The 15,347-nt window shown below is 41.3% G+C and overlaps 2 long non-coding RNA genes across 2 annotated transcripts; one reads left to right on the top strand and one right to left on the bottom strand.

Moving 5' to 3' along the window:
- Positions 1 to 7,329: 7,329 nt before the first annotated feature.
- LOC139073227 (uncharacterized) lies at positions 7,330 to 7,883 on the top strand. The gene is made up of 2 exons (XR_011521938.1): positions 7,330 to 7,407; positions 7,753 to 7,883. It is a non-coding gene; the product is annotated as an uncharacterized lncRNA (long non-coding RNA).
- A 200-nt stretch (positions 7,884 to 8,083) lies between these two features.
- On the bottom strand, positions 8,084 to 9,719 carry LOC139073226 (uncharacterized). The gene is made up of 6 exons (XR_011521937.1): positions 9,609 to 9,719; positions 8,993 to 9,085; positions 8,697 to 8,860; positions 8,551 to 8,622; positions 8,406 to 8,476; positions 8,084 to 8,310 (listed from the first exon to the last, which is right to left on the bottom strand). It is a non-coding gene; the product is annotated as an uncharacterized lncRNA (long non-coding RNA).
- Between the last annotated feature and the right edge of the window lie 5,628 nt (positions 9,720 to 15,347).

Genomic DNA, 15,347 nt, shown 5'->3' with positions numbered 1-15,347 from the left:
GACACCAGGCCTGGTGACCTTTGGGACATGGTTTGACCCCCTATAGGAATGTGCGATCATCATGAAACGTTCAGATCACTTACAACTCAATAGATTCCACCTTCCTGTTACATTTCAGCCTGATTGGACCTTGTTTTCACACAAATGAACCCAGAATGATGTGAAATTGTGCTTCGTGCAGCATAATTCTGGGTGCCATTTAAAAACCATAAGTGCTAATGACTCCATTCCTTTTTGAGGTTGTAGAGGCTGTTGATTGGAGTACATTAAAACAAACCTGATCTCTCTAGGACATTCAGAAGCCAAGTTATATGCCCACAAATGTGTAACTGGACTACTTCTTTAAATTGACACCAGATCCGGTGACCTTTGGGACGTGGTTTGACCCCCTTAGGAAAGTGCTATCATCATGAAACGTTCAGATCACTTACAACTCAATAGATTCTACCTTCCAGTAACGTTTCAGCCTGATTGGACCTTGTTTCCACACAAATGAACCCAGAATGATGTGAAATTGTGCTTCGTGCAACATAATTCTGGGTGCCATTTAAAAACCCTAAGTGCTAATGACTCCATTCCTTTTAGTGGTAATGGGGGCTGTTAATTGGAGTACTCTAAAACAAACCTGACCTCTCTAGGATATTCAGAAGCCAAGTTATAAGCCCACAAATGTGTAACTGGACTACTTCTTTAAAGTGACACCAGGCTCGGTGACCTTTGGGACATGGTTTGACCCCCTATAGGAATGTGCGATCATCATGAAACGTTCAGATCACTTACAACTCAATAGATTCTACCTTCTTGTAACGTTTCAGCCTGATTGGACCTTAATTTCACACAAATGGACCCAGAATGATGTGAAATTGTGCTTCGTGCAACATAATTCTGGGTGCCATTTACAAACCATAAGTGCTAATGACTCCATTCCTTTTTGTGGTTGTAGGGGCTGTTGGTTGGAGTACATTAAAATAAACCTGATCTCTCTAGGACATTCAGAAGCCAAGTTATAAGCCCACAAATGTGTAACTGGACGACTACTTTAAATTGACACCAGATCCGGTGACCTTTGGGACATGGTTTGACCCCCTTAGGAAAGTGCTATCATCATGAAACGTTCATATCACTTACAACTCAATAGATTCTACCTTCCTGTAACGTTTCAGCCTGATTGGACCTTGTTTTCAGACAAATGAACCCAGAATGATGTGAAATTGTGCTTCGTGCAACATAATTCTGGGTGCCATTTAAAAACCATAAGTGCTAATGACTCCATTCATTTTTGTGGTTGTAGGGGCTGTTGATTGGAGTATACTAAAACAAACCTGATCTCTCTAGGACATTCAGAAGCCAAGTTATAAGCCCTCAAAAGTTTAATTGGACTACTTCTTTAAAGTGACACCAGGCCCGGTGACCTTTGGGACATGGTTTGACCCCCTTAGGAAAGTGTGATCATCTTGAAACGTTCAGATCACTTACAACTCAATAGATTCTACCTTCTTGTAACGTTTCAGCCTGATTGGACCTTGTTTTCACACAAATGGACCCAGAATGATGTGAAATTATGCTTCATGCAACATAATTCTGGGTGCCATTTAAAAACCATAAGTGCTAATGACTCCATTCCTTTTAGTGGTAATGGGGGCTGCTAATTGGAGTACTCTAAAACAAACCTGACCTCTCTAGGATATTCAGAAGCCAAGTTATAAGCCCACAAATGTGTAACTGGACTACTTCTTTAAAGTGACACCAGGCCCGTTGACCTTTGGGACATGGTTTGACCCCCTATAGGAATGTGCGATCATCATGAAACGTTCAGATCACTTACAACTCAATAGATTCTACCTTCTTGTAACGTTTCAGCCTGATTGGACCTTGTTTTCACAAAAATGGACCCAGAATGATGTGAAATTGTGCTTCGTGCAACATAATTCTGGGTGCCATTTACAAACCATAAGTGCTAATGACTCCATTCCTTTTTGAGGTTGTCGGGGCTGTTGATTGGAGTATACTAAAACAAACCTGATCTCTCTAGGACATTCAGAAGCCAAGTTATAAGCCCTCAAAAGTTTAATTGGACTACTTCTTTAAAGTGACACCAGGCCCGGTGACCTTTGGGACATGGTTTGACCCCCTATAGGAATGTGCGATCATCATGAAACGTTCAGATCACTTACAACTCAATAGATTCTACCTTCTTGTAACGTTTCAGCCTGATTGGACCTTGTTTTCACACAAATGGACCCAGAATGATGTGAAATTGTGCTTCGTACAACATAATTCTGGGTGCCATTTACAAACCATAAGTGCTAATGGCTCCATTCCTTTTTGTTGTTGTAGGGGCTGTTGGTTGGAGTACATTAAAACAAACCTGATCTCTCTAGGACATTCAGAAGCCAAGTTATAAGCCCACAAATGTGTAACTGGAGTACTTCTTTAAATTGACACCAGATCTGGTGACCTTTGGGACATGGTTTGACCCCCTTAGGAAAGTGCTATCATCATGAAACGTTCAGATCACTTACAACTCAATAGATTCTACCTTCTTGTAACGTTTCAGCCTGATTGGACCTTGTTTTCACACAAATGGACCCAGAATGATGTGAAATTGTGCTTCGTGCAACATAATTCTGGGTGCCATTTAAAACCATAAGTGCTAATGACTCCATTCCTTTTAGTGGTAATGGGGGCTGTTAATTGGAGTACTCTAAAACAAACCTGACCTCTCTAGGATATTCAGAAGCCAAGTTATAAGCCCACAAAGGTGTAACTGGACTACTTCTTTAAAGTGACACCAGGCCCGGTGTCCTTTGGGACATGGTTTGACCCCCTATAGAGCTCCGGGAGTTGACGTCACTTCTCCCGGCATGCAACAGTTCAAATCGAAATGGCGCCATATTGGCATGCAGAAGCCGGCAGCTGGACTATTTACTATTGTCAGAAAACTCAATCAAACGGGAAATATGGTAGATTCCTGTTGTGCCCCAGGATGCAGAACAGACGCGGACGACATAAGGAATGAGACATCTACAGGATTCCCCAAGATCCAGAGCGCCGCATACGTTGGATCATTGTAATAAAACACGCTAGTGACCGGGCGAAAATGAAGCTGTGGGATCCCGAGAGTAAAGGTTTTCGCTTATGCTGCGACCACTTCATATCAGGTACTTAAACCAACGTTTCCTCAACTGTGTATGGTATTTATTTTAAATGCTTTTATTATGATTCTTAGTGGGCTTCCTAAACTTATTTTGGCGTGGCTTTTTCTGTCTTATTACTCATAGCAACAAGTAAACATCACGTAAAACGTTGCCTCGTGAGTTCTGCGTGCTGCCGTTTACGTGTTTTATGATGACAGCAATTAACCGGCTAAGCCGTATTTAATTTTTAAGCAATGGTTGATCAGATCACACATAAAAAGCACTTTGGATTGCTATTATCTGTGTCACCGAGACTACTTACATGTAAATCTGTTATTTGTCCGTCCATCCATCCATTTTCATCCGCCTATCCGGAGTCGGGTTGCTGGGGCAGTAGCGTGACTTCCCTCTCCCCAGCCGCCGGAGCCAGCTCCTCCGGGTAAATCCCAAGGGGTTCCCCGGTCAGGTCCGGTGCTGTGCCGGTCCGCTCCGACAGCTTCTGGCGTTGGAGCGGGTAGTAGAGTCGAGAGTCCCAGACCTTCTCCCCAGCTCCTCCGGCCGGGGGAATCCCAAGGGGTTTCCCCGGCCAGGTCCGGTGTTGTGCCGGTAAGAAGTCCGCTACGACTTCTGGCGCTTTTAAAATGTATCCCAGGGGCACGGTAAGGGTCGGAGATGTTTAGTCTATTTAATTTCTGACTATATAAAACGATTTCTTCTGTTTTAAAGTGTGAAGTAAATTCCGACGAAGTAAAATCCAAGCGGATCACGTTCATGTTCATGGTTACATCCGTGTTTGTTTACCTTTTTTGCATGCCAAAATGGCGTCCACTAACTGAGAGTCACGTGGGGTCCGGAGCTCTATAGGAATTTGCGATCATCATGAAACGTTCAGATCACTTACAACTCAATAGATTCTACCTTCTTGTAACGTTTCAGCCTGATTGGACCTTGTTTTCACACAAATGGACCCAGAATGATGTGAAATTGTGCTTCGTGCAACATAATTCTGGGTGCCATTTACAAACCATAAGTGCTAATGACTCCATTCCTTTTTGTGGTTGTAGGGGCTGTTGATTGGAGTATACTAAAACAAACCTGATCTCTCTAGGACATTCAGAAGCCAAGTTATAAGCCCACAAATGTGTAACTGGACTACTTCTTTAAATTGACACCAGATCCGGTGACCTTTGGGACATGGTTTGACGCCCTTAGGAAAGTGCTATCTTCATGAAAGGTTCAGATCACTTACAACTCAATAGATTCTACCTTCCTGTAACATTTCAGCCTGATTGGACCTTGTTTTCACACAAATGAACCCAGAATGATGTTAAATTGTGCTTCGTGCAACATAATTCTGGGTGCAATTTAAAAACCATAAGTGCTAATGACTCCATTCCTTTTTGATGTTGTAGGGGCTGTTGATTGGAGTACATTAAAACAACCCTGATCTCTCTAGGACATTCAGAAGCCAAGTTATAAGCCCTCAAAAGTGTAATTGGACTACTTCTTTAAAGTGACACCAGGCCCGGTGACCTTTGGCACATGGTTTGACCCCCTTAGGAAAGTGCTATCATTAAGAAACGTTCAGATCACTTACAACTCAATAGATTCTACCTTCCTGTAACGTTTCAGCCTGATTGGACCTTGTTTTCACACAAATGAACCCAGAATGATGTGAAATTGTGCTTCGTGCAACATAATTCTGGGTGCCATTTAAAAACCATAAGTGCTAATGACTCCATTCCTTTTTGTGGTTGTAGGGGCTGTTGATTGGAGTATACTAAAACAAACCTGATCTCTCTAGGACATTCAGAAGCCAAGTTATAAGCCCACAAATGTGTAACTGGACTACTTCTTTAAATTAACACCAGATCGGTGACCTTTGGGACATGGTTTGACCCCCTTAGGAAAGTGCGATCATCTTGAAACGTTCAGATCACTTACAACTCAATAGATTCTACCTTCTTGTAACGTTTCAGCCTGATTGGACCTTGTTTTCACACAAATGGACCCAGAATGATGTGAAATTTTGCTTCATGCAACATAATTCTGGGTGCCATTTAAAAACCAGAAGTGCTAATGACTCCATTCCTTTTAGTGGTAATGGGGGCTGCTAATTGGAGTACTCTAAAACAAGCCTGACCTCTCTAGGATATTCAGAAGCCAAGTTATAAGCCCACAAAGGTGTACCTGGACTACTTCTTTAAAGTGACACCAGGCCCGGTGACCTTTGGGACATGGTTTGACCCCCTATAGGAATGTGCGATCATCATGAAACGTTCAGATCACTTACAACTCAATAGATTCTACCTTCTTGTAACGTTTCAGCCTGATTGGACCTTGTTTTCACACAAATGGACCCAGAATGATGTGAAATTGTGCTTCGTGCAACATAATTCTGGGTGCCATATAAAAACCATAAGTGCTAATGACTCCATTCCTTTTTGAATTTGTAGGGGCTGTTGATTGGAGTACACTAAAACAAATCTGATCTCTCTAGGACATTCAGAAACCAAGTTATAAGCCCTCAAAAGTGTAATTGGACTACTTCTTTAAAGTGACACCAGGCCCGGTGACCTTTGGGACATGGTTTGACCCCCTATAGGAATTTGCGATCATCATGAAACGTTCAGATCACTTACAACTCAATAGATTCTACCTTCTTGTAACGTTTCAGCCTGATTGGACCTTGTTTTCACACAAATGGACCCAGAATGATGTGAAATTGTGCTTCGTGCAACATAATTCTGGGTGCCATTTACAAACCATAAGTGCTAATGACTCCATTCCTTTTTGTGGTTGTAGGGGCTGTTGTTGGAGTACATAAAAACAAACCTGATCTCTCTAGGACATTCAGAAGCCAAGTTATAAGCCCACAAATGTGTAACTGGACTATTTCTTTAAATTGACACCAGATCCGGTGACCTTTGGGACATGGTTTGACCCCCTTAGGAAAGTGCTATCATCATGAAACGTTCAGATCACTTACAACTCAATAGATTCTACCTTCTTGTAACGTTTCAGCCTGATTGGACCTTGTTTTCACACAAATGGACCCAGAATGATGTAAAATTGTGCTTCGTGCAACATAATTCTGGGTGCCATTTAAAAACCATAAGTGCTAATGACTCCATTCCTTTTTGAGGTTGTAGGAGCTGTTGATTGGAGTACACTAAAACAAACCTGATCTCTCTAGGACATTCAGAAACCAAGTTATAAGCCCTCAAAGGTGTAATTTGATTACTTCTTTACAGTGACACCAGGCCCGGTGACCTTTGGGACATGGTTTGACCCCCTATAGGAATGTGCGATCATCATGAAACGTTCAGATCACTTACAACGCAATAGATTCTACCTTCTTGTAATGTTTCAGCCTGATTGGACCTTGTTTTCACACAAATGAACCCAGAATGATGTGAAATTGTGCTTCGTGCAACATAATTCTGGGTGCCATTTAAAAACCATAAGTGCTAATGACTCCATTCCTTTTTGTGGTTGTAGGGGCTGTTGATTGGTGTATACTAAAACAAACCTGATCTCTCTAGGACATTCAGAAGCCATGTTATAAGCCCACAAATATGTAACTGGACTACTTCTTTAAATTGACACCAGATCCGGTTACCTTTGGGACATGGTTTGACCCTCTTAGGAAAGTGTGATCATCTTGAAACGTTCAGATCACTTACAACTCAATATATTCTACCTTCTTGTAACGTTTCAGCCTGATTGGACCTTGTTTTCACACAAATGGACCCAGAATGATCTGAAATTGTGCTTCATGCAACATATTTCTGGGTGCCATTTAAAAACCATAAGTGCTAATGACTCCATTCCTTTTAGTGGTAATGGGGGCTGCTAATTGGAGTACTCTAAAACAAACCTGACCTCTCTAGGATATTCAGAAGCCAAGTTATAAGCCCACAAAGGTGTAACTGGACTACTTCTTTAAAGTGCATGTCAAGTGTGCCTCAGAGTCTTACCCCACCCACGTATCAATTTTGAAAACTGCAACATTAGTAGGCGTTGCCTGGAGGACCGAGAGGGCGGAGCCGTGGCAGTGACGAAGAGACGGCTAACTAGACGAAGCTAGCTCCCTTCACTCTGAGCAGTCATTAGAAGTGGAGGACGTTTCTCCCCCTCCTTACCCAGACACTCGAGAAGAAAGGGACCAAGTCTATTTGTTGGAGACAACCGGACATGAGCCTTATTGTTTTGAGCTTGTGAGTTGCCTGAAATTACTGGAACCGACCCAACAGACCCATCTCTGAACGTAAGTAGCCGTTAGCCATAGCATTGGATTAGCTGCAGGGTTTGTCTCCATGGCCCTAAAAAGCTAGTATTCAGCATGTTTTAGAGATTTATCTGCATCAACACACCTGGTTTTAATCAGCAACAAACAGCTGAGCTGCTTAACAGCTTATCTAACCTGTTAAAGCAGGAAAATCCACTGAAACGTGCTGGATAGCAGCTCTCCAGGAGATCTGGGCTCAAGCTAGTCTGCTGCATAAAGTTATGAAAATATACCATGAGAAAATTATTCTGTAATGTGTTCAGCCCATTAAAACTGCCCTGATTTCATTATTTATTTACTGATACTAGCTGCTCTTGGTTGCAGGTGATCCTCTGGTGTCTGCAGCTGGTCTCCTGCTGATGTCGTCGGGATCAGGAACTTCCAGAAGAATGTGCCTTTCAATGACTCTTTCCCCCTTATTTGTTATATTAATTAAATAAATCTCAATTTATATATTTCCTGTTTTTGTTCATGTCCATAAATACTTAAACATGCTTGAAATTAAAACGAGCTTTTAACAGTGAGGTGCTAGTTTAGTTCATCACAATAGAGCTAGTTAAACATGCGACAATGTGATAATTCAATTAATGTAATTTATAAATATCCATTAAAATATCAAAACTGGAATCAAAATGAGATATTTGGCAGCACAAAAAACTTGTCAAACACAATATTTATTATAATAATTGTAGGCAGACAGGAGACAGAGCTGATGGAGGTTCTCAGTCATCGAAGGATGGCTGAAGGCTTTCCAGGAACAGGAGATGTGGTGTTGTCTCTTCTCTCTCTATTCTGCCAGATGAGCTGATAGGTTACAGGTGTGTGAGGACATCCTCATGCTGTCATAACCAGATGACAGGAGTTATCAGGTGATCAGCCAGGCTAATGATGAGATGCAGAAAGAAAACAAATCATGCAGAAAGAAAACAAATCCAGGACAGTGTACAGTAATAAAAATAATATGTGGTGTTGCTTACCTTATGTGCTCTTATAGAGTTATTAACGTGTGCCTGCCTCATGGTGTAGAGTCCATATTTTGCTGAGTGTCCTGCAGTAATGCAGGTTATTAGTTAATTTACTTTTGATAGCAAAAACAAAATATTTAATTTAAAAGTTATTTACCAGGTGAATCAGCTCACACGTCACCACCTGGTGGTGACCACCAAGTGTCACAGGGCCAGAATCAGTAGCCTCCTTCATGATGTAATCACATACTTATTTAATTGTTAATATCTTAAAAATTCAGAAATGTTTTAATTTTTTTTTACCTTGAACAGTTCACTGAGCTTGCACTGTCACTGAGGTGGAAGCTGGAATCAACAGCAGACACCTCACACCGTGGTCTTTTCAGGAGGTGTGGATGCTCTGGGACCTTCTGGAAGATGAATTTCTGTCATGGTCCCTGTGTCACAAGACACTGAGGCTGTGAGCTCTATAAAAACAAAGAAGCAGCACATTTATAAATGTTTAAAAGAGCATAAAATCACTTGTAACAATCTGTAAAACAAATTAAAACTAGAAGGTAATAAAATGTTTACATAGAAGATTATTAAAAATAATTCACCTTTGCTACGGGTAACACCACGTCAGCCTGGACAAGTGCATTCTTGCAGATTACTAAATCAGTCTGACAGCCAGTGTCTTGGGTAGATTTAGCCTGAAAAAAATAGAAGCACATTGATGTTTATAAAGTCAGATAAAATACAAAAGAAACTGTCCCATATAGGCGCTTTATAACATTCCTAGTGTGTGATGTTATTATAAAGTAAAAGTCAGTCATATGATGTGGAGACCCTGAAATGCGACCTCCTGAACAGAATTCCTCACGGAACCGGGTCACGCTGTGCTAGATTTGACGCTGTAATGCTGTCTGTCAACTAGTGCTGCGTCAGTTTAGAGTCACTGTTGCTGAATTACCGACTGACACAAAAACAACCCGAATTTTCTCTGAGCCTGACAGTCATGTGGACCGTTTTGTCGGCCAGGGCTTCGAGATATGTTCCGATTCGCCGCTGATTCTAACCTTACATCCCGTTCCACATTTTGTGAACTTGACAAAATAGCCCGAAGGCAGTGCAGACTGATATTAGCTAAATGGAGTGAACCACGTCTCTCAAACTTTGCATTTAGGTAGGAAATTGTCTTTAGAAGATATTAAAACTTTTATTTAGCTTACTCACCTCAGACTGTAGCCCGTCATGGTGGGGGAGCAGAGTCGGTGGGCTGCATCTAAATCGCAGAAGAGCCACGGTGGGGACAGCCTCCCTCTTGGAACGGAGACGTGCAGAATCGCGGGTAAAATGCTGGTTGCAAACTACAGCACCAGGCGGGAGCTGAATCTTTTCCAGACACGCAACCACTGGCGCCTAATTTCTAAGTCCAGCGGAAAGGAGTGCAACCCGACAGAGCTCCGCAACCATACTACACTACACCATCTCACCATGCTAACACGATATGGAGCACTAAACCCGAACTACTTTCCTAATTACACTAACAGCCAAACAGTAACTAAACTACAATATCCAACAGCCAAGCTAACACTAAATAAGTATGTATAACACTAAAAGCTATGCTAAAGACTAGGATATGCTAATGCTATATGCTAATGCTGAACTACGGCTAGCCTCCTACACTCTCATGCAAATCCAACTCCCAACTCGCCACAAGGCGTGGCCGAGACTCCCGATGCTTTTATAACGTTGACACAGAGCTGCTACGTAGTACTCTACTGGATTACGTAGTATCTTACTCTTTAGCCATTGGCTAAAATTTATTCAAAATGAGTCAAATTCTATGTTTTAAGCTGAAGGTGGAGCTATACTGTGGTATTTAGGCAGAATTTTTAATTTTTTAAGAAAATGCACCAAAATGCTAAAATAATGAATACACACATTTAAAACACTATTAGACACTCATTTATACAGTTCATCAGCAAAAAAAAGTTAATTTAGACGTTACTTGCTCTTTAAAGTGACACCAGGCCCGGTGACCGTTGGGACATGGTTTGACCCCCCATAGGAATGTGCGATCATCATGAAACGTTCAGATCACTTACAACTCAATAGATTCTACCTTCTTGTAACGTTTCAGCCTGATTGGACCTTGTTTTCACACAAATGGACCCAGAATGATGTGAAATTGTGCTTCGTGCAACATAATTCTGGGTGCCATTTACAAACCATAAGTGCTAATGACTCCATTCCTTTTTGTTGTTGTAGGGGCTGTTGGTTGGAGTACATTAAAACAAACCTGATCTCTCTAGGACATTCAGAAGCCAAGTTATAAGCCCACAAATGTGTAACTGGACAACTTCTTTAAATTGACACCAGATCCGGTGACCTTTGGGACATGGTTTGACCCCCTTAGGAAAGTGCGATCATCTTGAAACGTTCAGATCACTTACAACTCAATAGATTCTACCTTCTTGTAACGTTTCAGCATGATTGGACCTTGTTTTCCCACAAATGGACCCAGAATGATGTGAAATTGTGCTTCGTGCAACATAATTCTGGGTGCCATTTAAAAACCATAAGTGCTAATGACTCCATTCTTTTTTGTGGTTGTAGGGGCTGTTGATTGGAGTATACTAAAACAAACCTGATCTCTCTAGGACATTCAGAAGCCAAGTTATAAGCCCACAAATGTGTAACTGGACTACTTCTTTAAATTGACACCAGATCCGGTGACCTTTGGGACATGGTTTGACCCCCTTAGGAAAGTGCTATCATCATGAAACGTTCAGATCACTTACAACTCAATAGATTCTACCTTCCTGTAAAATTTCAGCCTTATTGGACCTTGTTTTCACACAAATAAACCCAGAATGATGTGAAATTGTGCTTCGTGCAACATAATTCTGGGTGCAATTTAAAAACCATAAGTGCTAATGACTCCATTCCTTTTTGATGTTGTAGGGGCTGTTGATTGGAGTACATTAAAAATAACCTGATCTCTCTTGGACATTCAGAAGCCAAGTTATAAGCCCACAAATGTGTAACTGGACTACTTCTTTAAATTGACACCAGATCCGGTGACCTTTGGGACATGGTTTGACCCCCTTAGGAAAGTGCTATCATCATGAAACGTTCAGATCACTTACAACTCAATAGATTCTACCTTCTTGTAACGTTTCAGCCTGATTGGACCTTGTTTTCACACAAATGAACCCAGAATGATGTGAAATTGTGCTTAGTGCAGCATAATTCTGGGTGCCATTTACAAACCTTAAGTGCTAATGACTCCATTCCTTTTTGTGGTTGTAGGGGCTGTTGAATGGAGTATTCTAAAACAAACCTGATCTCTCTAGGACATTCAGAAGCCAAGTTATAAGCCCACAAATGTGTAACTGGACTACTTCTTTAAATTGACACCAGATCCGGTGACCTTTGGGACATGGTTTGACCCCCTTAGGAAAGTGCTATCATCATGAAACGTTCAGATCACTTACAACTCAATATATTCTACCTTCCTGTAACATTTCAGCCTGATTGGACCCTTGTTTTCACACAAATGAACCCAGAATGATGTGAAATTGTGCTTCGTGCAACATAATTCTGGGTGCCATTTACAAACCATAAGTGCTAATGACTCCATTCCTTTTTGTGGTTGTAGGGGCTGTTGATTGGCGTACACTAAAACAAACCTAACCTCTCTATGACATTCAGAAGCCAAGTTATAAGCCCACAAAGGTGTAACTGGACTACTTCTTTAAAGTGACACCAGGCCCGGTGACCTTTGGGACATGGTTTTACCCCCTATAGGAATGTGCGATCATCTTGAAACGTTCAGATCACTTACAACTCAATAGATTCTACCTTCTTGTAGCGTTTCAGCCTGACTGGACCTTGTTTTCACACAAATAAACCCAGAATGATGTGAAATTGTGCTTCGTGCAACATAATTCTGGGTGCAATTTAAAAACCATAAGTGCTAATGACTCCATTCCTTTTTGATGTTGTAGGGGCTGTTGATTGGAGTACATTAAAAATAACCTGATCTCTCTTGGACATTCAGAAGCCAAGTTATAAGCCCACAAATGTGAAACTGGACTACTTCTTTAAATTGACACCAGATCCGGTGACCTTTGGGACATGGTTTGACCCCCTTAGGAAAGTGCTATCATCATGAAACGTTCAGATCACTTACAACTCAATAGATTCTACCTTCTTGTAATGTTTCAGCCTGATTGGACCTTGTTTTCACACAAATGAACCCAGAATGATGTGAAATTGTGCTTAGTGCAGCATAATTCTGGGTGCCATTTACAAACCTTAAGTGCTAATGACTCCATTCCTTTTTGTGGTTGTAGGGGCTGTTGAATGGAGTATTCTAAAACAAACCTGATCTCTCTAGGACATTCAGAAGCCAAGTTATAAGCCCACAAATGTGTAACTGGACTACTTCTTTAAATTGACACCAGATCCGGTGACCTTTGGGACATGGTTTGACCCCCTTAGGAAAGTGCTATCATCATGAAACGTTCAGATCACTTACAACTCAATATATTCTACCTTCCTGTAACATTTCAGCCTGATTGGACCCTTGTTTTCACACAAATGAACCCAGAATGATGTGAAATTGTGCTTCGTGCAACATAATTCTGGGTGCCATTTACAAACCATAAGTGCTAATGACTCCATTCCTTTTTGTGGTTGTAGGGGCTGTTGATTGGCGTACACTAAAACAAACCTAACCTCTCTATGACATTCAGAAGCCAAGTTATAAGCCCACAAAGGTGTAACTGGACTACTTCTTTAAAGTGACACCAGGCCCGGTGACCTTTGGGACATGGTTTTACCCCCTATAGGAATGTGCGATCATCTTGAAACGTTCAGATCACTTACAACTCAATAGATTCTACCTTCTTGTAGCGTTTCAGCCTGACTGGACCTTGTTTTCACACAAATAAACCCAGAATGATGTGAAATTGTGCTTCGTGCAACATAATTCTGGGTGCAATTTAAAAACCATAAGTGCTAATGACTCCATTCCTTTTTGATGTTGTAGGGGCTGTTGATTGGAGTACATTAAAAATAACCTGATCTCTCTTGGACATTCAGAAGCCAAGTTATAAGCCCACAAATGTGTAACTGGACTACTTCTTTAAATTGACACCAGATCCGGTGACCTTTGGGACATGGTTTGACCCCCTTAGGAAAGTGCTATCATCATGAAACGTTCAGATCACTTACAACTCAATAGATTCTACCTTCTTGTAACGTTTCAGCCTGATTGGACCTTGTTTTCACACAAATGAACCCAGAATGATGTGAAATTGTGCTTAGTGCAGCATAATTCTGGGTGCCATTTACAAACCTTAAGTGCTAATGACTCCATTCCTTTTTGTGGTTGTAGGGGCTGTTGAATGGAGTATTCTAAAACAAACCTGATCTCTCTATGACATTCAGAAGCCAAGTTATAAGCCCACAAAGGTGTAACTGGACTACTTCTTTAAAGTGACACCAGGCCCGGTGACCTTTGGGACATGGTTTTACCCCCTATAGGAATGTGCGATCATCTTGAAACGTTCAGATCACTTACAACTCAATAGATTCTACCTTCTTGTAGCGTTTCAGCCTGACTGGACCTTGTTTTCACACAAATGAACCCAGAATGATGTGAAATTGTGCTTCGTGCAACATAATTCTGGGTGCCATTTACAAACCATAAGTGCTTATGACTCCATTCCTTTTTGTGGTTATAGGGGCTGTTGATTGGAGTACATTAAAACAAACCTGATCTCTCTAGGACATTCAGAAGCCAAGTTATAAGCCCACAAATGTGTAACTGGACTACTTCTTTAAATGGACACCAGATCCGGTGACCTTTGGGACATGGTTTGACCCCCTTAGGAAAGTGCTATCATCATGAAACGTTCAGATCACTTACAACTCAATAGATTCTACCTTCCTGTAACATTTCAGCCTGATTGGACCTTGTTTTCACACAAATGAACCCAGAATGATGTGAAATTGTGCTTCGTGCAAAATAATTCTGGGTGCAATTTAAAAACCATAAGTGCTAATGACTCCATTCCTTTTTGAGGTTGTAGGGGCTGTTGATTGGAGTACATTAAAACAAACCTGATCTCTCTAGGACATTCAGAAGCCAAGTTATAAGCCCTCAAAGGTGTAACTGGACTACTTATTTAAAGTGACACCAGGCCCGGTGACCTTTGGGACATGGTTTGACACCCTTAGAAAAGTGCTATCATCTTGAAACGTTCAGATCATTTAGCACTCAATAGATTCTACCTTCCTGTAACGTTTCAGCCTGATTGGACCTTGTTTTCACACAAATGAACCCAGAATGATGTGAAATTGTGCTTAGTGCAGCATAATTCTGGGTGCCATTTACAAACCTTAAGTGCTAATGACTCCATTCCTTTTTGTGGTTGTAGGGGCTGTTGAATGGAGTACACTAAAACAAACCTGATCTCTCTAGGACATTCAGAAGCCAAGTTATAAGCCCACAAATGTGTAACTGGACTACTTCTTTAAATTGACACCAGATCCGGTGACCTTTGGGACATGGTTTGACCCCCTTAGGAAAGTGCTATCATCATGAAACGTTCAGATCACTTACAACTCAATAGATTCTACCTTCTTGTAACGTTTCAGCCTGATTGGACCTTGTTTTCACACAAATGAACCCAGAATGATGTGAAATTGTGCTTAGTGCAGCATAATTCTGGGTGCCATTTACAAACCTTAAGTGCTAATGACTCCATTCCTTTTTGTGGTTGTAGGGGCTGTTGAATGGAGTATTCTAAAACAAACCTGATCTCTCTAGGACATTCAGAAGCCAAGTTATAAGCCCACAAATGTGTAACTGGACTACTTCTTTAAATTGACACCAGATCCGGTGACCTTTGGGACATGGTTTGACCCCCTTAGGAAAGTGCTATCATCATGAAACGT

The sequence above is a fragment of the Nothobranchius furzeri genome, chromosome 11 (genome assembly GCF_043380555.1).
Source record: "Nothobranchius furzeri strain GRZ-AD chromosome 11, NfurGRZ-RIMD1, whole genome shotgun sequence".
Lineage (NCBI taxonomy): Eukaryota > Metazoa > Chordata > Actinopteri > Cyprinodontiformes > Nothobranchiidae > Nothobranchius > Nothobranchius furzeri.
This window is presented reverse-complemented; position numbering and strand designations above follow the sequence as displayed.